This window comes from Castor canadensis, chromosome 16, assembly GCF_047511655.1.
Source record: "Castor canadensis chromosome 16, mCasCan1.hap1v2, whole genome shotgun sequence".
NCBI classification, from domain to species: Eukaryota; Metazoa; Chordata; class Mammalia; order Rodentia; family Castoridae; genus Castor; species Castor canadensis.
Window position 1 is genome coordinate 62,607,592 of NC_133401.1, and position 27,514 is coordinate 62,635,105.

General features: G+C 41.9%; 1 long non-coding RNA gene and 2 pseudogenes across 1 annotated transcript in view; 2 read left to right on the forward strand and 1 right to left on the reverse strand.

Annotated features, from left to right (window-relative positions):
* LOC141417870 (uncharacterized) overlaps nt 1-27,514 on the reverse strand; it is a 90,673-nt gene that overhangs the window by 62,937 nt on the left and 222 nt on the right. Inside the window, exon 2 of the long non-coding RNA XR_012442517.1 lies at nt 24,410-24,540. This is a non-coding gene — a long non-coding RNA (uncharacterized lncRNA). The remainder of the gene's footprint in view (nt 1-24,409; nt 24,541-27,514) is intronic.
* LOC109697121 (olfactory receptor 1f45-like) lies at nt 7,009-9,255 on the forward strand (annotated as a pseudogene).
* On the forward strand, nt 18,384-19,964 carry LOC141418179 (olfactory receptor 1D2-like; annotated as a pseudogene).

Below are 27,514 nucleotides of genomic sequence, written 5' to 3' on the forward strand. Positions count from 1 at the left end.
AAAACAAAATTATAGACCAATATCTTTAGTGAACATAGATGCAAAAATCATTCCAGGGATGCAAGGATGGTTCAACACACACAAATCAATTAACATAATATAGTATAAACAGAATAAAGAACAAAAATTGCATGATCCTCTCAATTGATGCAAAAAAGCCTTTGACGAAATTCAATGTTCTTTTATGATAAAAGCTTAGAAGAAACTAGGGACAGAAGGAATGTACTTCAACATAATAAAGGATGTATGTGACAGCCTATAGCAAACTTCATATTAAATGGGGAAAAACAGAAATCATTCCCTTAAACTTAGGAACAAGACAAGGATGTCCATTCTCCCATATCTTTTTCAATATTGTATGAAATTCCTAGCCAGACCAATAAGGCAAGGGAAGGAAATAAAAGGGATTCAAAATAGGAAAAAAAGTCAAATTATCCCCATTTTCAAAAATTGTACAGATTCCACCAAAACACTCCTAGATCTTACAAACACTAGCACAATATAAAGTCAATATGCAAAACTAAGTAGCTTTGTTATATACCAACAATGAACAAGTTGAGAAAGAAATCAGGAAAACAATTCCATTCTCAATAACCTCCCCCCCAAAAAAAAAACTAGGTATAAACTTAACCAAGGAGATGAAATAACTCTACAATGAAAACTACAAACATTGAAGAAGACACCAGAAAATGGAAAGACTACCCAACTATGTTCATGGATTGGCAAAATTGTTACAACGAAAATGGCAATACTACTGAAGGCAATCTACAGATTCAATGCAATGCTCATCAAAATTCCAAGTTCATTCTTCATAGAAATAGAAAAGGCAATCTTTTTTTAACACTTTAAAAATAATATTTTAGTGATTTTTGCAATAAATTATTCATAACATAAAATTCATTATTTACTTGATTTTATTTAATCCTTTCCTCAAAATACTAAATTTTGTGCTTTATATATCTCATTTCAGATTAATGGTATTTATTTTTTCTTGTGTTCTATTGTGCTGGGTGGGGATAAGTTATGGAAGTGATATTTTATTTTATTTTTTTTCTTTTATTATTCATATGTGCATACAAGGCTTGGTTCATATCTCCCCCTTGCCCCCACCACCTCCCTTACCACCCACTCCGCCCCCTCCCTCTCCCCCCCACCCCCTCAATACCCAGCAGAAACTATTTTGCCCTTATTTCTAATTTTGTTGAAGAGAGAGTATAAACAATAATAGGAAGGAACAAGGGTTTTTGCTGGTTGAGATAAGGATAGCTATACAGGGAGTTGACTCACATTAATTTCCTGTGCATGTGTGTTACCTTCTAGGTTAATTCTTTTTGATCTCACCTTTTCTCTAGTTCCTGGTCCCCTTTTCCTATTGGCCTCAGTTGCTTTTAAGATATCTGCTTTAGTTTCTCTGCGTTAAGGGCAACAAATGCTAGCTAATTTTTTAGGTGTCTTACCTATCCTTACCCCTCCCTTGTGTGCTAAAGCTTTTATCATGTGCTCAAAGTCCAATCCCCTTGTTGTGTTTGCCCTTGATCTAATGTCCACATATGAGGGAGAACATACGATTTTTGGTCTTTTGGGCCAGGCTAACCTCACTCAGAATGATGTTCTCCAATTCCATCCATTTACCAGCGAATGATAACATTTCGTTCTTCTTCATGGCTGCATAAAATTCCATTGTGTATAGATACCACATTTTCTTAATCCATTCGTCAGTGGTGGGGCATCTTGGCTGTTTCTATAACTTGGCTATCGTGAATAGTGCCACAATAAACATGGGTGTGCAGGTGCCTCTGCAGTAACATGTGTCACAGTCTTTTGGGTGTATCCCCAAGAGTGGTATTGCTGGATCAAATGGTAGATCAATGTCTAGCTTAGAAAAAGCAATCTTAAAGTTCATTCGTAAGCATAAAAGACCCAGAATGGCAAAAGTAATCCTGAGTAAAAAAGCAACACTGTAGGTGTCACAATACCAGAATTCAAATTATACTATAAACCAAGTAACAAAAACAGCATTGCATGGCATAAAACAGACACAGAGTCCAATGGAATAGAATAGAATACCCAGAAATAAAACTGAATGGCTATAGCCATCTGATCTTAGACTAAGGTGTCAAAAACATACACTGAAGAAAAGACAGCCTCTTCAACAAATGGTTCAGGGAAAACTGATTATCTACATGCAAACGACTGAAACTAGACTCCTATCTCTTATCCTGTAAAAAAAATCAACTCTAAATAGGTAAAAGATCTTAATATAAGACCTAAAACCTTGAAACCACTACAGAAAAACATAGGGAAAACTCTAGAACATATAGGTATAGGTGATAATTTTTTGAATAGGACTCCAACTGCCCAGGAAATAAGAGCAAGAATTGACAAATGAGACTGCATTAAATTAAAAAGTTTCTGCATGAGAAACTAAAGCAGATACCTTAAAAGCAACTGAGGCCAATAGGAAAAGGGGAACAGGTACTAGAGAAAAGGTTAGATCAAAAAGAATTAACCTAGAAGGTAACACCCACGCACAGGAAATCAATGTGAGTCAATGCCCTATATAGCTATTCTTATCTCAACCAGCAAAAACCCTTGTTCCTTCCTATTATTGCTTATACTCTCTCTTCAACAAAATTAGAGATAAGGGCAAAATAGTTTCTGCTGGGTATTGAGGGGGTGGGGGGGAGAGGGAGGGGGCGGAGTGGGTGGTAAAGGAGGGGGTGGGGGCAGGGGGGAGAAATGAACCAAGCCTTGTATGCACATATGAATAATAAAAGAAAAAGAAAAAAAAAGTTTCTGCATATCAAAATAAACAATTACTAGATTCACAAGACAACCCACAGAATCGGAAAAAAATCTTCATCAGTTGTTGAACAAATAGAGGTTAATATTCAAACTATCAAAGGGCTTAAAAAACTAATCAGCAAAAGAACAAAAAAATTCAATGAATAAATGGGCAAACAAATTGAACAGAGAGTTCTCAGAAAAAAAACCCACAAATGGCTAATAATACCTGAAAGAATGTTCAACATCCTCAGCCATAAAGGAAATCCAAATCAAAACTACACTAAGAGTTTCAGGAGGCAAGAGCAGGAAGTCCTGCCCTGCTATGGACCGGAGATCTCACTGTCCTCTTCAGTGCTTTTTTAACCCCTTCCCATGTCCAAGCCCCTCAATAAAATGCTTTGACCACCCAAAAAAACCCTATATTAAGATTCCACCTCACCCCAGTCAGATTGGCAATCATCAAGAAAACAAAGCACAAAGGCTAGTGGGCATGTAGAGATAAAGGAACCCTCATATACTGTTGGTGGGAATGTAAACCAGTAAATCCAATATGGGAATCAGTATGGAGCTTCCTCATAAACTAAAAATAGACTTACCTTATGATTCGGCCATACCTCTCTTGGGCATATACCAAAGGAGTGTAAATCAGTATACAAAAGAGATACCTCCATAGTCAAGTTTATTGCTCAAAAAGCCAAAAATCACATGTTCTTGCTCACTTGTGGAAACCTAGACCTAAAACGATGGTGATAATCATAATGGGAATGAAGATGAGGGACGTACTGTGTAGCGGGTATCATTGGGGGGAGGGGAAAGGAAAGGAGACTGAGGGGTGAAAAGGATCCAAAACAGCATAATCAAACCCACCAAACACTGACAAAGAGCAGAGGAGGGAGCGGGAAGGAATATAATGGAATACTTTGAACAATAAATTTGTTTTAAATACACTGTTCACAGTATAGAATTATTATAATGAAATCCTGTCATATTAGTGTATGCTAATTCAAAAATATAGTAACTTTTTAAAAGATTGTGTGATGAAACAATTACAAAAACTATTGTGTTATGTTAACATTAGACAAAAATACAATTTAAGAAAGAAACCTCTCCAGTAGAAGAAGAGAAATTTCAAAGTGATAAAGGGTTCGTTCATAAGGAAGACAGTTGAATTAACACGGATGTGTAGCTAACAATTAAGCTTTAAGATAAAAATTAACAGAGGAAAAAGCAGATTATAATCCCTTCTCTCAGTAACCGGAAACACACTTAAAATGAAAAGTCAGTAAGAACAGAGAAGAACTGACCATCACCAACCAAGTTCGCCTCACTGAACTGACATTAACCCATACTGCACTTCCAAGGGGGGCACAGAATTTTCAACAAAGTAATCTTGCCTACCTATTATAGTCTTTAACCAAAACAAAACTCAACTAGGTGTCCCTGTCCCTCACGCTGTACAAAAATCAACTTGAAGTGGACCAAAGACCTTAATGTAATACCTAGAACTTTGAAACTACCAAGGGAAACCACTTCAAGGCTATAGGCAGAATAAAACTCCACATATATATGTATATAGCTCCATCTATACATATCACAGCTTCTTAGTCCATTCAGCAGTTATAGGGCATCTGGGTTTTTTCCATAGTGTGCCTGTTGTGAACAGTGCTATGATAAACACGGATGTGCACGTGTCTCTATTATAGAGGACATAGCGATATGTACTGAAAACTGCAGAATAATGGGGGCGTGGAAGGAAAGGAGTAAGGAAGAGAAACAGAGCGGGTTGAAATGACCAAGGTCTGGGATACATTGAGAAACCCTTTGAACATTGACTTTGGAATTAATAATGAAATACAAGAATATAAAATTGGTACAGTGGGGGGTTATTTATGAGTGGGGCGGACAGAGGAGATGAAGATGAAGTAATAGGGTCAATGGGCTTCCTATACATAAAGAAGATACAATGATTGATGAAACCTCTTGCAAATGTTTTAAGTGAGGCGGGAAGGGAGGTGGCAGGGGGGGATAAAGGGGGTGATCTAACTATTGTACAATGTAAGACTATAAAGAAGTGTCAAAACAAATCCTCCCTGTGCAATGAATATATGCTAATAAAATAAATATTAAAAAATAAGTATAGGCAAGGACTTTCTGAAAGGGACTCCAATAACTCAGGAAATAAGAGCAAGAATTGATAAATGGGATTGCATCAAATTGAAGATCTTCTGCACAGCAATGGAAACAGTGAACAGAGTAAAGACACAGCATAGAGAACGGGAGAAAGTTACCTCTGAACATTCCTGAGTGACAGGAGTTGTGCCTTATCATCCCCAAGGGCTTCTAAATGTTGCCCTTGATTCCCTTCACGGCTCTTCCCCCAATCTTGCCTTGGGGCCCAAGTAATGTCTGTCTGTCTATACATTCAGGGCCACAGGACAAATGGCTTTGACAGCTTGGCTTTCTCTCTATTCAGCTATAGAAAAAATGTGTTCTGAAGACCAGAATATTAACATCTACCTGTCAAGGCACTCTGGATTGTTTTAATGACAAATCTCGCAAATCCCTCCCCATCTCCACAGATTCAAGGTCCACCTTAACCCTGTTTCTTCAGGAGCATATTCTAGCTTTTTTCTAGACCTGCTCTGTCTAGTGTGGCTCTGAAGTACATCAGGTAAAAATTGGTTTCACTTCTCAGCACTTTGTCCCTTAATTTAGTGATTTAACATTCTTGCTGGTAGTCACTTCTCTGCCCCATAATATTTACATCTTATAACCAATTCCCACAAAATCCTCTGCCCCAGCAGTCAGGGCAGCTCACACAGCAGTTCCTGGTCTTTCTTCTCCCTTTTCCTCAGGCCTTTGATCTCCCAGGGATCACACCGCCTTTCCTTCCTGCTAACACCATAAATTCTCCCAGGGACATGGCACTTACACCTGACCCACCTACCCAGCCTAGGGCGATTTCTGAGTCTTGGATAAACCACATGAAATTGCTCTTTATCAATCAATAAATCCCTTTCCTCACAGAAAAAAAAATCCAGCTTCCATAGGTATCTGCCTTTCTTCTTCTGATGGCAGCAAGGAGGGGACTGTACATAGCCACTGACAAGCACCTCTAATCAACAGACCAAGAGCTGTAAACTAAGATGAAGGACTTTTTTTTGTTTGTTTGATGTTTGTTTGTGCAGTACTGGAGTTTGAACTCAGAGCTTTGTACTTGCTGAGCAGATGTTCTACCACTGGAGCCATGCCCCCAGCAATTTTTGCCTCAGTAATATTTCAGCTAAATGTGAAGGCCTGTTTCCTACGTATGCCTTCTGCATTGCTGGATTAGAGACATGAGCCACCATGCCCACCTTGTTGGTTGAGATGGGGGGTCTCTAACTTTTTACCGGGGTTGATATGAAATCATAATCCTCCAGATCTCCACTTCCTAAGTAGCTAGGTTTACAGGGGTGCACCCTGTGCCTAGCACATCTTAATTACAGATAATGTGTTGAGGACACACCACCTGGAAGATTTATCAAAGCCTCCAAAGGTTCCAAATTCTAAGAAAACAGAAATATCACAGACAAAATCATCAGGATTATAGTATGGCTTTTCATACAGCATTCACCCTTGCTCTATTTTAAACTACTGATAGGTAATAAAAATATTGCATTAAAAAAAGGAATTTAAGTCCATTTGGAAATCTAACATTTATTGGCTCTGAATTTGCATAAGTCACTTAGCCACCCAATTTTTAGTTTCCTCGTGGATTAAGTGACATATTTAGCTGCAAATATTAGAATAAATTAAATATTTGATAAGATAGTACCTATACAGGCCCCAGCTACTAAGGAGGCAGAAGTAAGAAGATCACAGTCCAAACTATATAAAAGCACAAGACCTGATTTGGAAAACAAACTAAAGAAAAAAATATCCTAGGGAGTGGCTCAAGTCGTAGAGCATGAGACCCTGAGTTCAAACCTGTTTCACAAGGAGGAGGAGGAAGAGGAGAAAGAACCTACTTACTCCATAATTAGGAATAGGGTTAAAAAAGCTACAGATATTTGTAAGAAACCCTATTAAAATTAACCAGGTTTTTTTTAGCGAGTTATACAGTAACATAGTCTACATGATCACAACCCACGTGTGAACTCTTCTAAACCATACAATGTGTTTTTGCTCAACTGTTGGTATATGATCTTACTGTACAATACCACTGTTTTGCAAATAGATATGAATGAGAACAATCAGACTAGAGTCACAGAATTCCTCCTCCTGGGACTCTCTGGGCACTCAGATCAAGAAGAGGTTCTCTTTGGGCTATTCTTGGGATATACCTGGTCACTACAATTGGGACCTTCTCGTCATCTCGGCCATCAGCTGTGACCCTCATCTCCACACACCCATGTACTTCTTCCTGGCCAACCTCTCCAGTGTTGACATCTGCTTTTCATCAGTCACTGTCCCCAAGATGCTGGTGAATCACATAGTGGGCAGCGAGACCATCTCTTACATGGAGTGTGTGACCCAGATCTACTTCTTCATCACTTTCATCAACATGGACAGATTCCTCCTGGTGTCGTGGCCTATGACCGCTATATAGACATCTACTCCACTATACCATGACCATGAGGCCTAGATTCTGTGTCCTTCTAGTGGCCATATCATGGGTCATTACAAACCTGCATGCTCCCTTACACACGCTTCTCATTGTTCAATTTACCTGTTGTTCCCACAACACAACACATTACTTCTTCTGTGACCCCCATCCAATAATGGAGCTCTCTTGTTCCAATACCTTTATCAATGATCTGATGGTCATCACAGTGGATGGACTGATATTTCTGGCACCATTCACATGCATCATTGTTTCCTATGTCTACATCTTCTCTAATGTACCGAAGCTGCCATCTGTCTGTGGGATATGGAGAGCCCTGTCCACATGTGGGTCTCACCTCACTGTGGTCTCCTCTTCTATGAGACAATCCTGGGCGTATATCTGTGGGTTTCATCCTCTTACTCAGTACAGGACACTGTGGCCACTGTCATCTTCACAGTGCTAACAATCCTTTCATCTACAGCTTGAGGAACGTGACATGAAAGGAGCCCTAAGGAAGGTAATTCTCGGATTTTAGGGTAGAAGTCTACAGCTGAGAGGGCTACCTGACAGCTTACACTGCTTTTTCTTTGTAAAAAGAGCAAGTGAGGCCCAGATAGGTGCAAACCTCACTAGTGACTCTTCCTGTAATTGGTGTCATGTGATCACAATCATGATTTATCATATGCATAACTGGGTACTATGGTTTGAACTCAGGGCCTTGTGCTCGTCAGGCAAGCATTCTACCACCTGAGCCACACTCCCAGCACTTTTTTCTTTGGTTGTTTTTAGGATAGGGTCTCACATTTATGCCCTAGCTGCCCTGGACTGAAATCTCCCAATTTACGCTTTCCAAGTAGCAAGATGACAGGCATGGGCCACTGTGCCTAGCTTTTTACTACTTGAGATAGAGGCTCTTGAAGTTCTTTTTTTGTGCATTGCAATCTTCCTGATTTCCACCTCCTGAGTAGCTGGGATTACTGGCATGGCCACCACACCGGGTTCCTTCTTTGTATATTTGAGACTAACAGTCGCTTATAGTCCCATAACCAGTAACTTGTTGCCCATATCAATGGCAGATTCCAGCACACTTACTACAGAGACAACAACAACAACTGAGGACCAGACATATCCACTCCTACTTTGTCTTTAGAAAGGCCTACCAACACCCTAAGAAAATAGCCACGACAGTGATATGGGAATTTCATAGGACTCACCTGCCCTATGACTTCAGATAAGAATTGCTACAGTGTTCTTGGTGACAGACACACGTTCCCTTGCCTTGGGACACAACCATAGCTGTTGAGGTTCGGGAAGGTCCTACCCACTCTAGGGTGCTGTTCCCCGCCACGTTAGGTCGTTCTGCCTCTGTCCCAGGCTTACTCTCCCCCCATCTCACGCTCAGAACACTACCCACTGCCTGCCATTGCACCCAACTAACCCTTGCTGCTTTGTTACTTAGGATGGGAACTGGTCAGGGATGGGGAACCAGACCCTTGGATGACAGCTGCTCTTCACATGGACCTCTTGGTGTCCTTATTTCACATAAGCTGCAGAGTGTAATGTGAGTGCAGAAATCAAAGATTTCTCCCACAAGTACTGAGGAGTCTTGAGCTGAAGACACTTAAGAAGCTAGAGTTCTCTGTACCTTTCCTTCTGTTTCCCTGATGGCAGGACAAAGATTACACAAACATAAGGACTTTCAGTCTTTCTCCCTTTTCTCCCTAAAGCTAGAGTTTAAATTGTCTCTTCCTGAAGAAGCACTGATCAGCCCAGAGCTGGCACAGCAGACACCAGAGCAATCTGGAGCAGACATTGCCACCTTCTCACAGTTTTCCCACACTGGAAGTGGAAATTTCTTAATCTTTGTCTCAGCACTCTAAGAGTCATTGCTCTTTGTTAAAATACAGTTGAAAACAGAAGCCCAACGCACAGCTATGAGAGTTGGTCACTAGCCTGAGAGAGTTGTTTCCTTCCTGTGTGATAGATATGGAACAACTTTTCAAACTTGCTGGTGTTTTTCTCCTCTTGATCGGCCTTTTGTTAATACGAATCTGTCCCAGCTAAGAACCCATGGGGCTTAGGACAAGAAATTCTATTTTCCTCCCCTGCATGGGAAATTGGGAAGTCACTTCCTAGAGACCAAACATTAGCAGTGAAATGTAGAATCTGGGGAACTGGAGAACTGACAGATGATCCAGATGTGGAGTCACTGAATTCTGGGACCCAGGGACTTGACATGTTCAAACAGAAAGAGCCAGGGTTTGATGCATAGGTATGTGTTTGCTTGCCAGTGTGTTTGGTGGAAAATCTCTATGTTGTCCACACTGGACTCAACTTCTAAACTCAAGAGATTTTCATGCCTTAGCCTCCCGAGTTGCTGAGACTACAGGCATGCAGTGCCTTACCTTGCTAGGGCAGAGGTTCCATTGCTCAGTCTTTCTCCCTAAAGCCTCAGCGAAGACATGAGCATGAGGGCGGAGAGAAGGATACAGGGAAACCACTGAACTTACTAAAAGGTACAGAGCCAAAGGAAAATCAACTTTCCATCCCCATGACCCTAAATTCATCTTGGAAGCCATTATTCACCATACACAGAGGCCTGTCTAGAGGGAAAAGCAGCCCATAGAAGGTTAGCAGCAGGGTGTGTGCTTGGCCTGGGCAGTGTGAATGGTTATGGGCTGGCCAATTCCACATGAGCCTCACATCTTTCAACCTCATTCTGCTGGGTGCCTACTTGCCCTGCAACCTCCCTAGCTCCTGCACCTTTTCTCCTGGACCAACCTCATCTCAGGGACAGGTAGAGGCAATAGAAAGATACCTCCATGGTCTCAGAGAGAATCACTCTGGTTATGGGTCTCAATGTGAGACACAGGACATGAGTTGGTCATTAATTAGGGAAAAGCACTTTGCAGGGTCTCTAGGGTTCTCTCCCCATAGAAAAAGACAATGTGCCAAACTAAAAGAGACCTCCCTAGAGACAGCCAGGAAAACCAGGGCTATGTCTTATGATTTGTCCTCCAGAACCAGTTAAGAGAGGGCTGGCCTCTGACAGGAACCTCCCTTCCTGCTACCTGGACTCCAGGGGAACCAGAGCCTCCTCCCCACTGGCAATTTCCACCTACCACTAATTTGCCATTGGGGGCCAACTCTTCAGAAGTCAATTAAAACAACTTGGGAAGAAGTGTTTGACTTCACCTCAGTGAAAGTGAATGGGACAGTCATGCCTCATCCCTGCACAGTTCCCCAGGGACCACCCCATGTCATGGCCATTGAAGTTTTATGGAACCACCTGCCTTTCAAGCCTAGGTCTACTTGGAGCTTAGGATATGCCAGAACATCTCTTATGAGCCGAGGAGGCCTCTCCTGCCATTTACTGCTCATGAGACCCTCTAAGAGTTTCTTGGTTTTCTCCTTTAATTTTGCCTTCTGATGCTTCAGGTCAGAAACTAAACTATCATCAGGACTTCAGCAATTTTTTCTGGGCATTGATCTTTTGCCTTGTGTAATTGAAAACTGCCTTTGTCTACTCAGCGAACTCTGTGCCCTAATAAACCCAAGTTTATATATTATGAAGTTATGTATATTGTGTTGCAGTAAAAAATTTCCATTTTGTGCTCATGAAAAATAGGCCTGGGATACATTCTAGAATAGATTCTAAGGACGTGTTGAGAGTGGGAGAAAGAAGGTAGAGAGAGAGAGACAGAACCAAATAAAAGTAAAGAAAAGAAATGATAGGTTTAAAAGAAAGAGGATAGAAGGCAGGAAGGAAGAAAATGAGAAATGGAGCATGCTAAAGACCACTAGAAACCTGGATGAGCTCCCATGTCAAAGCAGCTGCAATTCCAAAACTAAAAACAGATATACCAACAGGTTGAGCATCCATGATCAGAAAATCCAAAATCCAAGATGTTCCAAAATCTGCCTTGTTGGCAAGTGCCACCCCGATGGTAAAGTGGAAAATTGCACAGGTAACCTTATGGGACAGGCTGTAGTCAAGAGAGAAATGCACTAAAAATATTGTGCAAAATTATCTTGAACAGTTGGGCATGGTACTCCCACTGATAGTCCCTGGTACCAACATAAAGTAGAAAAAAATATCAGTAAATTCATACTGATGAACAAGTATTTGAATAAGGAAATAAATGGGAGAGAAGGAACCAACTTTCCCTACAGAAGATGTACAAGTAGTGTGTGTAGATCCTCTCTGCCCCTCCCCATCCCACCAGAGTGTGAAACTTAATATTCATCTCTGCCCTTGAGAGACAGCTGGACTTAGGGTCTTACAGCCAAATACTATACACAAGCAGCCATAATCTTTGCAGTGAATATCAACTTCACCAAGGATAAAGGTTAACGTCCCCTGTGATAACTAATGCCGATAGCATGCATCCCTGATATGATGTGATGAGGACACTGCACCTCTGTGGAAATCTTCCCCAAAGGTCCTAATAACAGTCTAATCATGAAAAAGTCAGAGAATACAAATACAAGCCATTGTTCAAAACACCTGGCCAAGATTCTTCAACAGAGTTAAGAACAGGAAAAACAAAGGCACGATTGAGGAACTATTACAGTCAGAAAGAACCACAAGAGACATGGGTTGTAGTCATCGGTGGCGATATGAGAAAGGTTGTCCCATACACTTGTCCCTCTGTGTCTGCTGTGGTCCCACACCACAGAAGTGCCACTCACAAGTGAAAAATATTCAAAAAGGAAGAAAAGGAATATCTGTACTGAATATCTACAGAACTTTTTCTTGTCATTATCTCCTGGGAATGCAGTAAAACAACTATTTACATACATTTACCTTGCATTAGGAACCACAAACTAGAGCTGAATTAAAGCATGCAGGAGGTGGCTGCAGTTTATATGCAAATCCTACCTCATTTTATCTAAGGGATTTGAGCATCTGGGGATTGTGATATCTGCAGAGGCTCTTGGAAGCAGTGCCCAGTGGATACAGAGGGACAACACTACAGTGGTCATTGTGATGATTGGATAAGGTTGATACACAGAACTCAGAGGCAAAGCCTGGAATGGGCTAGGACCTGAGGTGACAGAATGAAGGAAAAATCTTCCCAGATGTGACACGGTTACTGTGTTAGGTGTTCATCACTGTGACAAACACCTGAGAGAAATAACTTAAGGGAAGATGATTTATTTTGGCTCATGGTTTCAGAGATTTCAGTCCATTACGGCACAGAGGGCTTGGCAGAACACAGGAGCTCAGTGTATGGTGGCCAGGAGGCAGAGAGAGGAATGCCTTCTCTAGCTGGCTTCCTCCCCCTTCCACATTTATTCCTCAGGGCTCCTAGCCTTTGGGATAGTGATGCCAGCATTCAGTGTGCATCTTCCCCCCTTAGTTGATCCTCTCTGGAAATGCCCTCATGGACACATCCAGAGGTATGATTTATTAGTCTCCTGGGCACATCTCAATCCAATCAAGTGAGCCAAAAAGTTAACCTAAGTCCTATGACTAAAATACACATAAATGTTAGAATAAGGAGGTTTCTATTGGGCGTGGTAACACATATCTGTAATCCCAACTATTAAGGTAGTAGAGCCAGGAGGATCTCGAGGTCAAGGCAAGCCTAGGGAACGTTAGTAAGACCCATCTCAGAACAAAATACAAACAAAAGGGCTGGAGACATGGTTCAAGTGGTAGAATGCTTGTCTGGCATGCACAAGGCCCTGGGTTCAATTCCCAATACTGGAAAAGAAAAGTCTGCTCATTTCTCTAACCACCTCCTTCCTCATGCGATATCGTGGGGTAGAGCGGACAGACTCATACCACAGGACCACTTGTTACGGCAACTACAGGCCAGGATAAGGGAAAGCTGGAAGCTTCTGGATGGTACACTTAAAGCTGTTCCAGAGACCAAGGCTGAGCACACTGCCATTAACCATCTGAGCACCGTGATTCATGCTGCCCAGCCAGGAAGGTCATCTTGACATCTTTGCCATATTTTATTTCAGAAACAGGCGAAGCTCAGCCAATATCAAAATCAGAGCAAATCATAGAATGTGGCTTCCAAACTGTGACCAGACAGCGTGACAGAGTTTTCTCCCAAAATTACCAGGCTCTGGTCAATAGCCACCCTGACACCTACCTAAGTACAGCTCCACATGTAACGATAATGTCTGACAAAATGGTATCTAGCATAGGAAGACCAGATGGAGGCCAGGAAGGCGTGTTCTGTTCTCCACAAAGAATAAAGGCAGTGAGAATCCTAACTTCAAATACTCAGAGGCTAACATGAACCACCGTCCATTTCTTGTCACCATCTACTCCATCAGGTGTCAGTTGGTTTTCCAACATCTTTAGTCACCCGACCAACTCCAAACATACATATTTGGAATAATCAAAAGATAAGTTAGGTCTGCTCCAACATAGAATCCATGTTCTTTCACTTACTTCCTACTCCTTTGAGGATAATAAAAATGAGGCAGAGAATATTTAGAAAATAAAGAACAGAGAATGCAGATCTGTAAAAGACCCCATCCCAACAGAGACCTGAAATGTCCTTTAAAATTCCCAACAGGAAAATCTCATGTCCTTGACTTACAATATGAACATTAGTCCCCTTTCTCTCTTCTTTAGCCCCTAGGGAAGTTGATTTATTTGGGACGTGTAGGACAAAGACAGACTCCCTTGTGAAATGCCTATGACAAGGAGCTGGGGGGGTTCTCTCTACAGTGGGAATTATAAAACCCCCACATACATGAAACGAGACTACTTTCCAGCCCAGAGGGTAAGAAGACAGACCATGCTTCCCAGGACCCCAGGTACTGTGCCCACACCGCAGAGCAGTGAGAAAAGAGAGGATGCTACCCATATATCTATAGCCATGTGATCCTTTCCCAAGCCTGCCAATTTTTGCCCTAATTACTGATGGGGTGATTGCACTTGCTGTCCTATCTCGGACCCTATAGGGTTGCAGAATGTAAGTCAGATAATACAGGAGGAAAGTCTTTACATATTTTAACCAACTAAGCACCTTTAGATATTATTCAGTCAGTGCCTGAGAGTCATGCCTCACCAATTAACTCTATAATAAATAGAAAGGACATGCCATTAACTGGTACAGTGGTCCTGTCATTGCCAACTTCACCCAGGTAAATGCAGATCCTACGTCCCCAAAGTCACCAAAGCAGGACCTCGACTTTCTCACAGTGACTTGGTCAAGTTTGCTTCAAACAACCCCACATGAATCTACAAAAAAGGCCTCAGATTCATCTAAGTCCCAAGTCCATAGAATTTTTGAACAGAGTACAAAAGGAAGCAAGTGGCTTGGGGATGGGTGGGTGTCTATCTGTGTGCGGCCATGTGTGGGAGTATCATCATTTCCAGAAATGCTCCAGCAAGGGTGTCTGTGGGTGGCAGGTGGAAGCAGTTATTTTAGCTACCACAGCCCTTGCCAGAGCTCCTCTACACCAAGTGGGGCAATCACAGAGTGCCCAATCAAGTGGAGGCCGTCACGAAACCCCCAATCAAGTGGGGCAGTCATGGAGCCCCCAATCAGTTCCCAGAGGCAGAGATGAAGGCTCCAGTGCCAGAATCTAGAGAAATGAATTCAGAGTAATTCAGGCAGTTGGGTAAGACCAGGGACAACTGGAATGGGAGAGTTGCCCAGTCACTGCCACCACCTTGATGTGGATGAGTAGATTCACATTTCCTGTCACATGGCCTTCTGATCGTACTTATCTCAGTGTGAGGAGGAGCTGGTATTCAAGGTTTTATTCTCTCAGTGTTCTACAAGATAGCACATGTGGTCCTGAATAAAGGCTGCTGAATAAAGGGGAGCCCTCTGGCTCCCCTTTTCCAGACACTAAATGCACCCTCTCCTTGTACCTCACCATCTTGTCCCCCATTGGATTGAGGGGAAAACTGAGAAGAGTCATCTGTTTAGGAATCAAATTCTAGAAAGACTACATATGAGCCAGGGTGGGTTTAGGAATGTCAGCTCCCCCTGCTTTCTCTGCCTCAGCTTCCCATGAACAGCATAGTGCAGAGGTGGAATAGTAAGGACAGCAGGGGGGGTCCCTTCCAGGTACAAAATCTCACCTAGCTGGAAAGGAAATTTGATGTCTCCATTTAAGTAAACAGTAGAGTAGGTCATGTCGATTTTTAAAAATATATATATTATTATTTTTTACTAAAATATATTAACTGTACAAAGGGGGGTTATTATGATATGTCCATACACATATAATGTGCTTTGAACAAACCCACCTCTCACATCACTCTTAAAAACACATTTTAAAGCATTTTCTATTCTCTCCCAATCCCCACTGTGTCCTCCTCCATGACCAGGCCGTGTGTGACACTGAGACACCTCATAAACTTCTAACATGTCTCAGTTCTTTTGGCTCCTCCTTGGCTTTGAACAAACTCAGTGTGAGTCTAGTAAGTGCTTTCTGGAATGCAGTGGTGTCGCCAGAGGGCGGGGTGTGGTCTGTGTTCTCTGGTGACCCAACAGAGACAGAAGACAGTGCTCCACATGTACTGCTGGATGATGAGTAACTGAATAAAAACCGCATCATTTTTCCCGTCACCTGTCTGAATTTAAGTGAAAGTAGTTTCAGGTGTCCTTTAAGAAATCAAACTCTGTGGTGCAGGTCAAATCCATACTATGAAAGCAGTTATAACACAAATTCCTACAGATCATAGTCATGACAGGAAACTGCCTGGAGACCCGGTTGCTTTAAGCAATTGCTATTATTAAAAATTCATTTATGTCCTTAAAATTTATCATAAAGAGAAAAAAACCCTAATCCAAAAATATGAAAACCAAAATTCTACAAAATCAAAAACTTCCTGTGTACTCACATAAAGACACAAATCAAAATTCTACACGTAAGACTTTGTTTCAAAACTATGCACAAAATTATTAAAATATATAAAATTACTCACAGGTATGTGTATAAGATATATTTAAAATATAAATGAATTTTGTGTTCAGATGTGGGTCCTAGCCCCAATATATCTCATTCTGCATATGTAAATATTCCAAAATCTAAACTCTGAAACATCTCTACTCCCAAGCATTCTGGATGAGGTACACAACCTGTATTTGGTTTTCTGGTTAAAATGGCAGAGGAGAGCAATTCTGCATTTAAAATTAAAGTCAGCTTTCTGTAACCTTCAGAACTTTGTCCAAGTTCTTCAGCTCAGCTTTCAAAACTTCTTCAGAGTCTAGACTACTGGAAGACAAGGAAATAGTCACAACAGCTTCAGGCACAGCCTAGAAAGGATGACATGTTGAAAGGGAGTAGCTGGCTCCTCAATGGTTCCAGGGGCAGAATAGAAGGCCACCACAGTGACATGGGGCAGCCTAGAGAGGCGAACTGTACTCTGCAGTCACTTAAGTGTGTCTCTCTATCTCGTAGGACTTTTATGAACTTGTTACAGAGGAAGGCTCTGAGGGACACACAGGGTCAGTGTAGACATGAAACACAGAGTTTTTTCTTTTGCATAGTGACTCTCAATGAGAATTAGTTAATCTATTTTCCCAACCAATCATTTCCCTGATTGCGCCCATTGGTGCAAGGCTTTTTATTTTCAAGTAGAGTCAGAAATCCAGGTTTTCTAAAAAGTCTTTGATTTTTAAAGTATCAGTCAAGGAGAAGCATTTTGAAAAACTCTGAGGATCTGTGTTACTGTAGGATCTGTCAATTACTCTAACAAATGTCTGTCATAATCAACTTATAAAGAGAAACCTTGATTCTGTCTCATACTTTGATAGAAGTTTCAGCACAACATCAGTTGGTGCCTTTGCTTTGGGCCTGTGGAAAGGTAGCACATCATGTCAGAAGCACATGGTATGCAAAAAACATTCACCTTGTGTCCAGGAAAAAAAGAGGAAAAGAAGAGGCTGGGGATCCACAATTCTAAGACTAATTCCTTAACACTGGGCCTTTAGGAGGCCTTCTGGTTCCTAACTATAGCAGGGCCAAACTAAATATGCCCTGAAGTCAGATCTGGCTAACAGGAGCCAGGTTGCTATCTCTGGTCTACAGTGCTTACAGGTCCTAGGTTACATGGAGGCTACATGTGTCATCTCCCTCAAGAGCACACTCAAGGGAATTCCTGTTCACATGTGACCTTGGATTTGCCCACACTGACATTGACTCAACACTGTCATCTCTCCACTTCACTCACTTAGACCTGCTTTAAGCACACAGTTTTTCTTTTTCTTTTGCACATGCTAGGCGAGCACTCTACCATGGAGCTATAGCCCAGCCTTGCCAAATTTATTTCATAAATGCACTCCTTAGTCATAACCACATATGGTCATGAAACACCATGGCTGTACTTGATACTGGTAGATTTTGGTGTGCAATACCTTTGTGAATGTTCATGCTGTCATCTGACCAATTTCCTGACACTTCCTATGTGCTAGTTATTGTTCCAGACACTGGGACACAATAGCAAAGTCCCTAAGGCAGAAAGGACTGAAGTCCATGAGCCTGGCAGGAGGCACAGGAAGAGAAGTCAGTGGGACTCAGGTCAGAAAGAGTCCCATTTACTGAGTTAGAAGAAGTCAGGGCTTTAGTCTGTGACAACCCTCTATTGAGGACATTTGTGCAGGGAAGTGTTGTATTCTCTTGGAGTTTTTCAAAGATGCTGCCAGTTACTGAGAGGAAAAAAAGCCAGTGCAACCTGGCAGTGCCCTGAGTGAAATGACACTTGGGCTGGGGGCAGACGTCATCCTGGGCTCTCTTGAATCCCTGCTGTGCAAGGCAAGCCTGCACCAGGTTGGTCAGTTGGGTTCCACGTGATGGAATCCTGAAGGTGTGAAGCCCTGAACTTTGGAACTTGGGGGTGGCCGTCTTTATGATGCACAGGAAGGTCCAGAGCAGAGAAGGAGCAGTACAAGCTCACAGGCAGGCAGCGGGATAGGCAAGGCAGGGAACACACCTCCTTACAATTGTCAGTGGCCAAACCTAGAACAGTCTTGGGGAAACTCATACAACAGAACTGTGCATCATGGCCAACAGGGTTTTGCTCCTGGCCTTTGTCCACGTGCTGGTCACGTGTCAAATCATAATAATTTGGGAATGCTCCCAACACTTTTCACACTTAGGCTCTGTCTTCTCAATTGGCACCTTGAGCACAGGGCTCATGTCCAGTTTCCATTGGGTCCCCTCAGCTCGCAGCAGCCATGCAATGAGGACGTGCTGGCTGTATAAAGGTTAAAGACTCAGTGATGGTGACACTGCCCTCAGCACACAGCATCTGAAAACTGACCAGATCGTCCACTCTGCAGTGGGATGGTTGAGATCACAGGATCTACATTCAGAACATGTTGGGGTCAAAGTCCTTTGCCACTTACCATCAGTGTGGTCTGGAGCCATCACTTGCTCTAAGCCTCATTCACTTCATCAGAAAAGTGTGGATGATAAAAGTTCATATTTTATAAGGTAGGAAACAGAAAAGATTGCACGTTCAGTCTTTAGCATGAGTGCACTCAATAAAAAGCTGTGATTTTTATAGATAGAAAACTGTGTTCATTTATTGCATTACAAATAAATTTGATCCAATTCTGACTCCTCACTATCCACACTGGGACGTACAGGGGAGAGGAGAATGAGACTGGAGTCAGCAAGTTCCTCCTGCTTGGCATCACCAGTGGCCCAGGGCAGCAACAAATCCACTTCTGGCTCTTCCTGTGTATGTACCTGGTCACTGGGGCTGGGAATGCACTCATCATCCTAGTCATCAGCTCTGACCCACACCTGCACACTCCCATGTACTTCTTCCTCACCAGTCTCTCCTTTGTCGACATCTGCTTCACCATCAATCTGATCCCTGAGCTCATGGTCAACACAGGCAGGAACAGGGACCATCACTTATCCCAACTCTCTGACTCACATGTACTTCCTCATCTCCTTTGCTAATGTGGACACCTTTCTGCTGGCTGCCATGGCGCTGGATCGATATGTGGCCATCTGCAGCCCCCTGCAGTATGACACCACCATCACTCCTTGGCTTTGTGGGGGACTGGCAGCTCTCATGTGGGTGGGCTCTGGCATCATCTCCCTGGTTCACACACTCCTCATGAGCAGACTGACCAGGGAGATCTCACACTTCCTCTGAAGTACCTATCTGCTCATGAAGACGGCCTGCTCAGACACATGTGTCAACCAGCATGTGTTGGTTTGTGGCCCCATGTGCTTACCATAGTCTTCTACTCCCACATCGCTGTGGCTGTCTTGCAGATTCCATCTGCCAAAGGGAGGCACAAGGCATTTTCCAAATGTAGCTCCCACCTGTCCGTGGTCACCCTGTCCTATGGGACTGTCCTGGGGATCTACTTACAACCCCAGACTCCTTCTCAGCCCAGGACACAGTGGCGACCATCATGTACTCTGTGGGACCCCCATGCTGAATCCCTTCACCTACAGCCTGAGGAACAAGGACACAGGAGACCGTGAGGAGACAGACTCGTTAGCAGGGGCTCAAAATCCTCTTAGCAGTGGTGAGTTCTGGGCTGGCGTCCAGAGAAGCTCAAGATACAAAGGAATGGAAAATGACTGTGGAGCTCGACACCACCTTCTCCCATACACCCATTCAGACTGGTTTTAGAGAAAAAAAATGAGAAATTAGGAGGGAATTTTTTAATTATTTAAAGAGATACCTGTATCTGTGGGAATCCACTCCAGCTGCGGTGAACAGAAAAATCCCAATTATATTGGCTTAAACAGGACAAGAGATTGCTTTTTGTCCATAGTGGAGAATTCAAGGCTAGAAATGAGGCTTCTTCCGGTCTATCCTCCACCACCCAGAGTGAGGCCTTCATCGCTCTGTTTCCAAGATGACTGCTGAGGCTACAACCATCTTATTAGTCCCAGGTGATGAGAGGAAGGGCAAAGGGGGCTTATTCAAAGGCTTTTCCAGAAGCCCCACTCAGCATCTCTTGCTCACATCTCAATGGCCACCCACATGCAAAGCAGGCTGCCAAAGGCAGTTGCTAATTTTTGTTGCTGCTGTTTGTTCATTTGTTTGTTAGGATTAAAAACATCACCACCTCCAGTGAAATAGGGATACTCTTAGAAAGGTAGAGGAAGAAGTGGATAATGGACAGAAAACTGGCAGGCACGCCACAACACACAAGACTCATTTCACCACAGTAACAAATGCAAAGTCACATTGTTATTTTCAGGACAATAAAAATACTCTTACAGTGATTCCCTCCAGACCAACTGAGTGTTAGGAGACAAACTACAAATGGGATCCCTACATTCTTGAGGCTATAGTATCAGAGGAGAAATTCTCCCTTTAAGACCTAAACCTGAGAGTAAGGTTTCTCTGGTTGGAGCCAAAAAGTATGAAGAAAAAGCATCAGAGAGGTTTTGTGGCACTAACGTTTGAGGAGACTAATTTTTTTAAGGGAGAGAAGATTTCATTTAGGATTTCTTTTCTCTATAGGAACATGTAGGAGAAAAACTCATGTTGTTCAAACTTTGCTCATTATAATATTGATACATACTAATGTTAAAACAAAGCACCAAAATATTCCAAATGTAATGAGGAAGACAATAAAGCAATCTGGGAAATATTAAGATTATAGGAAAATATCATCTATTTTTAAGGAGCTCTGTAGAACACCTCTTTCCAGGTTTGGTGTCAAGGGCAAATCAGTACAAACTTTTTAAATTGGCTACATGAGATTTTGCGTGAATCATGACTTTGATTGTCTATGTGTTCTTATGCTTTGACATCGGGCCACTATTATGGGAGAGGGATTGCCCCCCTGCCTAATATCCTTAGAGATTGCCAAAGGTTCAACCAGAACAATGTCTTCACATGCAAACTAGCCAGAGGCCAGACCACCCCCACCTCCTCCACCAGCCTTTACACTCTGGCCCTACAATCCCCTGCCATAGCCATCCCAAGTCTACTTATTGGGCTACTATGCCCAGGCCCTATGCCTAGGGCACATGGAAAGCACTCAAACCAGCCAGTCCTGCACCTGGGAAATGTACCTCTTCCATTCCTCAGTGCAGAAACCACAATAAAGGCTCTTACTCATGTTCACCTGTGGATCCTTTCACTCCTGACCAACTGTGGTACTTTTCCCAGATGGCTGTGCAGGCATGTCCATGCCTCAGTGCTAAGAATCAGTGAGTGTAGAACCCCTTGCTTGGGGAAGTCATTTCTGAGTCTGCATGTCTTACCAAAGCATGATGAAAACAAATCCTGGCATATTTTCTTTATAAACACACAAAAATTGATTATTCACAGAAAAAAAATTTTAAAGCTCAACAAGAAATAGGAAGGTAAATGAAAATTAACACAAGAAAATTTGCAACATAAGTCTTTTGCCCAAAAGAAAAGTGGACAAATGCTACAACACAGAATGAGAAATGGGCAATAACCATATGGAAAGAGACTCATCGTTGCTGAAAGTTAAAAAAATAAAATAGAAGAAGATAGAAAAGATTTAGATGGCATCAGTTTGGGAGATGGTCAATAAAGAACTAGATGGTCCTTAATACCTAGAACAGTCTATGTTTAGTGACATACACAGATGTCAAACATATACTAAGTTTCAAAAAGCAGGTTACATGATACCAGGTACCATGCTTTATAAGAATAATCATTCGTAGAAAAATTTTTTGAAAGATAAACATAAAATCTTAAGGATGTGTAACTCTTGCTGAAGAGTTTATAGCTAATTTTCACTTTTTTTTAGTTTTTTAAATGCAAATATTGGAAGGGAGCATATTCTCTTTTATAATCAGGAACAAAAGCTATTTCATTTATTAAAACACACACATATCAAGGGCAGTACACAGAAGCATGGACCCTTCAATTTGTTTGGCCCAGGAGGAAAACTCACAGGTGGGATGTCGTGCAGGTCCGGCATGTACTGCTAGGATCTGAAGAACATTTCTGCAAAGCAAACTAGAATGGAAAGAGGGACCTCATGCAAAATGGGGAAACATGAAGCTCTAGGGGCTGGTCTTTCCTCTAAAGCAATGACTGAGCTTCAAAGAGCAAATGGAATCAACGTTTTCAGAACTCTGGAACGTGATTGGACACTTGGACACGTATAACAACGTGAGTGCTTCATGAAAAGAGAGGCTACTAATTTGGGGAAAAAGGTAGCATGCAAAATTAAGTAACATTCCTCCATGTCTCAGGCTCACTGGGTGTCCAGTTGCTTCCAGGAAAGAGTCTGAGGACCTTACCCAGTAAAATTTGGGAGCTAGATGATTCTGGTGGTCTGGTGGCACTCTGAAAAACTAGTGTAGACATTTGCCTTGGTTTCAACCCTCTCAGCTGCACTGGCTTCCCTGACTCTCAGTGTTATTTATCACATGATGTTTTCCATTTTTTGGAGCCAAACATTTAAGGAAATTGTTATCAGGTCACTGACTGACCTGACAAGATAATGCCACACACACTTGGATTTTTCCCAAACCATATTTGCAAACTGTGTATTGCTTATTGTATGTGGTCACTGAAACTGTAAGTCAAAGTGTGATGGACGGAAGTGTAAAACTGAATATACTCTCTCTAAGAAAATGTGGCCATTTTTACCAAAATTCTAAGAGTACCAAACAATCCTATATTAGGAATACACAGTTTGCAAATATGGTTTGAAAACATCATAAATAGTTGGCTCCAGAGCTCAACAAGCAAGATCAGAAATTTCTGAAAACAGAAAGAATGTGATTTTCAGACTTTTAAGTTATAATATTCAGGGTGTCCAATTCCTAACAAATGTTACAAAACACATAGAGAAATAGGAAAGTTCTCCCCAATCACAAGAAAAAATATGACAGAAATCATCTCAAGGAAGCCCAGACATCATAATTACTAGCAAAAGTTGTGAAGTGAACTGCCTTGGATTTTTCTCAAGGAGTAAAAGGACAACATGGTCAAAAATGAAAGGAGGTTAGGAAAATGATGTATAAACAAAATGAAAACATCAGCAAACAGAAGTTATAAAAGGAAACCAGACAAATTTAGGATCTGGAAGTACAATAACTGAAGTAAAAATTTCACCAGAGGGGTCAAAGCAGATTTAACCAGGCAAAAGAAGATCAATAACCTGAAAACAGTTAAAATTATCTAGGGAGGAGCAGGAAGAAAGGATGAAGAAAAATGAACGGGGAACAAGAGACTTATGGGATATCGTCAAGCATACCAACCTATACATCATAGGAACTCCAAAAAAGAAGAAAGGACAAAAAGAAAAAAAGATTTTGAAGAAACAATGGGCAAAAACTTTCTAAATCTAATGAAAGACATGAATTAATTCAGTGAAGAGGATCAACGTCTTCCAAGCAAGATAACCTCAAACACACCCATACTAGGACACACTGTAGTAAAATTCCTGAAACCCAAAGTCAAACAGGGAATTTTGAAAGCAACAAGACAGAAGCAACTCCTTCTATACAAGAGATCATCAATTAGACCAACAGTTGACTTCTCATCAGAAACCATGCAGGCTTAGTGCTGCTAAGATCCAGTGGTGACCACAGACTAGGCAAGCAGCACCTTTGTCCCGTGGTGCCTTGCCAGTAATGCGCATCCTCCCCCACCACACTACCAGTGGTGGCCAGCTGGACCAAAAGCATTTGTCCTCTCCACTGTGCTCCTTTATGATCCCTGATTTCCACAGGGACAGGGGTTAAAGGTTAGACTACATAGCCTTGACACCATCAGCTCAGCCTGCTTTGTGTGGACAGCACTCCCTGGAGTAGCTGACTTAGCAGGTGAGCAGGAGGCAGAGCTCTTCTAGATGACACTTGTTTGCCCTCACTCTCATGTGCACGACAGGGAGTCAGTGGCCCTCCAGGTGCCCTTATCCCAGTGTTCCAGTCTTGGCCCACTGTCACTGTCCCCTTGACTTGGCAGGAGTCTCAGGGGATGTTTCAGGGACAAGTTACTCGGTGCTGACACTCTGTTTTTCTCAGGGTTGACACAACAGCACATTCTTCAACAGCCAATGGATCCAAGAAGAAATCACAAGGATATTAGAAAACCTTAAAGATGAATGAAAATGAAAAAGAACTTACCAGAAGTTGTCATGGTGACTTCTTCTAGGCATGAGCTGCAAATGTAAGTGTCCTTCTGAGCTTGGTATCGCATGAGGAGCCTTCATTCGTCAACACATGAAGATTTTGTCTGGTGAGGTTCTGATGTTAGCCTTTTGGGAGGGCAGTAGGGAAAGATGAAACATCAAAAAACATTGATAATTTCTTTAGATCTGTGGCAGTACTGGGGACTGAACCTAGGTCCTAACACTTGCAAGGCAGGCGCTCTACCATTTGAAGACACATCCCAGCCTTTGCTGTTAGCCTTGTGCAGGTCAATAGGGAACCCGTCTGGAGCCCCAATTGTAGGTCAAGGCAAGGCCTGCCCTGCCTGCCTAAGTGAATTGCTGAAGATCAGAAGAGAGAAATGTCAGGCATTCATGCAAACAGGAATCAAGACCATCAACAATGTCTGTCACTGAGGAAGAGCTGTGTCACCACATGAAAATAGTTGCTCGTGTGCACCCTGAAAACACTGAAGAAAAAGAAGGCGGATGCCATAAAGTGGTCCTTGCTGTGGCCCAGGAACGAGACAGAGATGCCACTCACACCACTTCTCTTCAACCCACCATTGAAAGTTCTACGCAAAGCAAAGAAACTAGTCAAGAAAAACAAACAAAAGACATTGACTGGAATGTAAGAAGTAAATTTAACTCTGTTCACAGATAATCCCAAATGCAAAAATTGTTTGTATAAACGGATTCAGCAAAGTTGCATGATAAAAAATCAACTTCCAAAATTTATTTGCAGTCAGGCTTCTTGGATGCTGTGATCAGGAGGATCAAGGATTGAGATCAGCCTAGGCAAACAGTCCCATCTCCAAAATAACCAAAGCAAAATGTACTGGCGGTATGCCTCAAGCCGTAGAGTACCTGCTTTGCAAGTGTGAAGCCCTGAGTACAAACCCCTGTCCCAGAAATTAAAAAAAAAACAACTTCCCAATGTGTTCTTTTGTAGAACATCTTTGCAACATATCACCATGGGGAACTTAAGCAAAGGATACATAGGAACTTCTGATTATTTTTACAACTGCATGTGCATGAAAAATTATCTCAAAAATCAAAGTTGAATAAACACATTAACCAAAGATCAAGGGGATACATGATACTGAGTTAACCAAATCCTTTCTTCATCTATGTAAAAGAAAGAAATGTGAACATTTCAATAGGAAATGGTCAATATACCTACAATAGTTTTATGCTAGAATTTTCATTACTGCAAAAAAACAGTTGACATAATCAACTTAAGAAGCATTTGTTTTGGCTCCTAGTGTCAGAGGTTTCAGTCCACCTCTGACTCTGGCTCCTTTGATTCTGGGTCTGTGTGAAGCAGAGCATATGGCAGAGGTTGCTCACTTCAGATAGGAAGTAGAGACAGAGAGGGACCCAGGACAAGGTACAGCCCCAACGATGCACTCCCAGTGATCTACTTCCTCACCTATGTCCACCTCCTGAAGTTTCCACCACCTCCCAAAATAGTGCCACCAGCCAGGAACCAAGCCTTCAACACATGAGTCTATTGGAAGAGGGACTCTTTATATGCAAACCATAACAAGCTTGGATCTGGAATGTCTTCCAAAGGCCCCTGTGTTAAAGACCTGGTCCCCAGTTTCAGGCACTTTTGGAAGGTGGTGGCAATTTTAATGGATGGAGCCTAGCAGGAGGACTTCCCATCATTGGGGGTGGGTGCGGGAAGAGGATAGAAGGACCCTGGTCTCTTTCTCTTGCATCCCAGGTACAATTTGAGCAGCTTCTTCCATCACAAGCTCTCTACCATGTTGTGTGCCTTGCCATAGGCCCAAAAGCAATGGGGACAGTTGGTCCTAGACAGGAACATCTAAAACTGTGAGGCCTAAAGATAAGCCTTTTCCTTATAAGCTAATTATCCTAAATATTTACTAAAATGATGGAAAGCTAACATGACACCTATATAGGCAATTAAACAGCAGATATTTTGTAAAAACTTTTGTAAATGTCACAGTGCACCCCAGTACAATAATATGCAATAAAAAATCAGAAAGTATCTAGATGATGAAGCAATATATAACACATTTAATTTTCCAAGTAACTAAAATTATATATGAATACAAGATAAAATTTTTATAACAACAAATTTCACATAACTTAAATTTACATGTTCAAACAAAATTTGCTCTATTAAATAAAAGCAATAAAAGAAAATACAGAGTGGGTGGGCGCACAAGGCACATAATGTCAGCAAGCGCTCATGGAAACAAATTGTAAAATCTTTCAGGAAGAAAATCTGGCAGTGTACTTAAATGTGTGACAGTTCTACAAACCCTTGATCCAGCAATTCAAGTTCAAAGAGTTTAAGAAAATAATCTTCAAAGATATAGGTCAAGGATATTAACAATGCAAAAAAGAATCTGAAAATAATATAAATAAGTAGCAAAAGGGGGTTAGTAATATGTATTGAATGAGCTTTAGTTACATATTTTTAAATGTAGTAAATGTAGTAAATACACTGAAGCTATCAGAAACACTACTGAGAGAATATTAACTGGCAAATTCCAGTGTCCAAGGCATATTTCTCAGTGAGGTCAAAACGAGATAGGTGACAAGTTCTATCTGTAATATTCTCTTATGCTAAAATGAGAGCGACAGTGACTGACTTTGAGATTAATGTAGAACTCAAAGGTCTGTTACAAGGAGTTAATCAAACGACATCACTAATTTTCTGCTTAATGGCACCGAGAGCATTTTTCTTTTACCTCTTTGGTGTTTGGCGAGCCTTCTGTTTTTCTTGTAACAAAGTATTTACTTAAGAATAAATTGTCTGTTGGTTCCCAGTACCTGGAATGCGCCTCCCCAGGCCCCGACTGGGAACCTTTGCTCCTTCTCACCAGACAGGCCACCCAGCTCACATTCCCAAATTGTCCCCAGAAACCCCAATCCTGCGCTTCCTTTGCTTTTCCTGGTAACAGGGATCCTCTAAAGTGCTGTGCAATTATCTCTGTGACTTCCTGTCTGCTCCCTGCCTTATAAAACCTACTCCACCTAGAGCAATGGTGTTCGTTTTGTCGGTTAACTTATTTCGAACGGATTTCCATGATGCCTGCACCTAGTA